The sequence below is a fragment of the Thalassophryne amazonica genome, chromosome 10 (assembly GCF_902500255.1).
Source record: "Thalassophryne amazonica chromosome 10, fThaAma1.1, whole genome shotgun sequence".
NCBI classification, from domain to species: domain Eukaryota; kingdom Metazoa; phylum Chordata; class Actinopteri; order Batrachoidiformes; family Batrachoididae; genus Thalassophryne; species Thalassophryne amazonica.
Genome location: NC_047112.1, coordinates 74,869,754 through 74,873,496, shown reverse-complemented (window position 1 = coordinate 74,873,496; position 3,743 = coordinate 74,869,754).

The following is a 3,743-nucleotide window of genomic DNA, read 5'->3' as shown; positions in this document are numbered from 1 at the left end:
TATCCATTGTTTATTGGTTATTTCCTTCGGGATCAATAAAGTTCTTTTTATTCTTATTCTTATTTAGCTAAAATTGCTGATTTATCCAAACACATTAGTCCTATCAACTTTCTATTTTCACAGCATTCATCCTTGACCCAAAATACATACAGTAAGCATGCCAAACTGCAAATGTTGGCTATCCCTGGTTTCAGTGTGATCAAAGCCATAGACACGCACGCACGCATACGAGGTCTGTCCATAAAGTATCGTACCTTTTTATTTTTTTTTTTAAACTATATGGATTTGATTCACATGTTTTCACATCAGACAAGCTTGAACCCTCATGCGCATGCGTGAGTTTTTCCACGCCTGTCGGTGACATCATTCGCCTGTGAGCACGCCTTGTGGAAGGAGTGGTCCCGCCCCCTCGTCGGATTTTCATTGTCTGGAAATGGTGGAATGATTTGGGGGTTTTTTCCATCAGAATTTTTTCTGAAGCTGTTAGAGACTGGCACCTGGAAACCATTCAAAAAATGTATCTGGTTTTCAGTGAAACTTTTACGGGCTTCATAGAGAACAAGGTCTGTTAGTACAGCTTTAAGGACCCCTTTAAGGACGCTCGGCACACCGTGCTCTGAGCTGCGACGACGCGGCACAAGCCACCGGACCATTTCTAAACGGATGGCTCTGTGGATACGAGACCGTCGTGTGCTCTTTCTCTGGTTATCACAAGAGCTGGACATCAACCATTTTCCAGCAGATTTCAGTTTTAACAAGAGATTTTGTCGTGGAAAGCCGCACGGAGGCTTCGCGTGTCACGACCGATTCGCTTTGGAAGCGAGACAAAGGAACACCTCCGTTTCGGCGTGTCAGAGGACAAGTTTGGACATGCCTATCTCGACTTTCAATGCTTACCAGTCGAGTGAGTTATAAGAGAAATTGTGGAGAGCTCGGCATGTCCGAACTTGTCCTCTGGCACGCCGAAACGGAGGCGTTCTTTGTCTCGCTCGAACAGCGAATCGGTCGTGACGCACAAAGCCTCCGCGCGGCTTTCCACGACAAAATCTCTTGTTAAAAGTGAAATCTGCCAGAAAATGGTTGATGTCCAGCTCTTGTGATAACCAGAGAAAGAGCACACGATGGTCTCATATCCACAGAGCCATCCGTTTAGAAATGGTCCGGTGGCTTGTGCCGCGTCGTCGCAGCTCGGAGCGCGACGCGCCGAGCATCCTTAAAGGGGTCCTTAAAGCTGTACTAACAGACCTTATTCTCTGTGAAGCCCATAAAATTTTCACCGAAAGCCAGATAAATTTTTTGAATAGTTTCCAGGTGCCAGTCTCTAACAGCTTCTGAAAAAATTCTGATGGAAAAAAAACCCCAAATCATTCCGCCATTTCTGTTGTGTGGGCCGCTGAAGAGGAGGTACTGCTGGCCCACCACCACCAGATGGCGCCCTGCTTGAAGTGCGGGCTTCAAGCACGAGAGGGCGTCATAGCAACCGGGAGTGACAGCTGTTACTCGTCATCAGCATCAGCTGTCACTCATCCACATCATCACCACCACCTTAAAGGCCGGACTGCAACTCCACCTCCCCGCCGAGAAATCAACTACCAATCAGGTAACTTTCTCTGCTGACTCAAAACATTGAGTAATAATCTGAACTTCTTTGCAGCCGTTTTCCTGTGGTGTGTCCTTATCTGTGGGATTGGCGTTTGGTGTGATCAGCGACGGCTTCGCTTCACACCCCAACCAGATAAGTGGTTAGACAGGAGCTGCACGAGTGTGTGATTGGAGGTGGAGGTGCTCCCTCCTTACTGAATACAGACTGTGGGATTACTGAGTGTGCGACCTCACACTCATCAGGACTGTCTCTGTTCTCTGCCAGCAGTACCGGGTCTGACTGCTGAAGACAGCGGCCACCTGGGGCGCAGGGCTTGGCGGCTCCGGTGTTCTTCAGCTCCGTTGGCAGTGGAAGCTGTGTGGATCCGGCTCTTCTCTCGCCAGGCGTCTTCTATCGTCGAGCCTGCCCACACGTCACCTGGTGTATGATTGACAGTCACTATATTGTTATTGTCTGTACGTCGTTGTGTGGTTTACAACATTAAATTGTTACTTTTGGCTTATCCATTGTCCGTTCATTTACGCCCCCTGTTGTGGGTCCGTGTCACGACACTTTCACAACAATTTCCAGACAATGAAAATCCGACGAGGGGGCGGGACCACTCCTTCCACAAGGCGTGCTCACAGGCGAATGACGTCACTGACAAGCGTGGAAAAACTCACGCATGCGCACAAGGGTTCAAGCTTGTCTGACGTGAAAACATATGAATCAAATCCATATAGTTAAAAAAAAAATAAAAAGGTACCATACTTTATGGACAGACCTTGTATATGCACACAGAGGCCACTTAGCTATTATAATATAGATGTACCGGCCCATGCTCTGCTTTCTCAGAAGGCAGGATTACTGCGTGTTCCGAAGGTTAAAAAGAAGTCAGCAGGCCACAGAGCTTTCTCTTACCATACACCTGTTCTGTGGAACAGTCTACCTGCTGAGATAAAACTCAGGAGTCATTCAAATCCAGATTAAAGACCCATCTGTTTTCCCTTTCGTATGACTAAGATATAAGTGTTGTACTGAATCATTTTTTCCCAACCATCTAAATTTTGTTACTAATAATGGAGCAGAACTCGATCTCATCATATCTAAATTCTGGGTCTATTCATGAAGTAAAGGGCAAGTTGCAGGCGACCCCATGAGTATCCTGTCTCTTATTTTACTGCTGAGAAATCATGTTCTGTGAGTTGTTAGTTCTGTCTGATTGAGTCTGCTCACTTTCTCTATTTGAGATGCGGTCATCTGACTCTTTTGTGGGTGGTTGCAGATGGTGGAGTGCTGCATCTTTCTGGCAGTCTCCTGACTGAGCATGAAGCTTGACTGAACTTGCATGAAAAAGATCTTCATCACCTGAAATGTTTTCTGGACAACAATTGCTGATGGACTCTGGAACCATCAAAGTCTTTTCTGTTTTTGTTTTACATGCTGGAAAATTCCTTGCTGTATTTTGTTTATCTGATCTTTGTTATTGTTAATATGGCCTAAGCAGATGCTCACCCCTCTGAGTCTGATCTGCTTGAAGTTTCTTCCTCAAAAAACACTTGGGGGAGTTTTACTTTACCTCTGTTGCCTATGTGCTTGCTCAAGGGGTTGGTAAGGATAGACTTTTCCCTGCCCATTTCTTTTCTCTGTGGAGTTTGCATGTTCCCTCTGAGTGCTCCCACTTCCAAAGACATGCAGGTTAGGTAAAGTGGAAACTTTAAATTGACTGTAAATGTTTGTCTGTCTATGTGTGGCCCTGCAATCGACTGACGTACGTGACACCTTCTTATGCTCCAGGCCCCACTGTGACAAAGAGTGGAGTCCATGAGTATGGAAACTGAAGTGTTCAGGACTTTGACATTTAATATATATTCATTATACAAAATTGATTTGTCTACATTTATTCCAGAAGATATTTTAAAACGTGTTCCTAAAATATAGTGTGCTGGTAATTCTGACCACAACTGTATCCATGCATAGCTCGCTGTCATATATATTTATACAAACAAATTTGTGGCTTGGCTGGTCACCAATGCAATATCTGAGCATTTAGCCTCCTTTTAAAAAGAAACAAAAAGAGGGGGAAAAAAATATTCAAATGAGGATTTCCTGTTTTGAAACGCTTTTTCGCTTTGTTTTGTGACGAAACCTGGCAACCTCA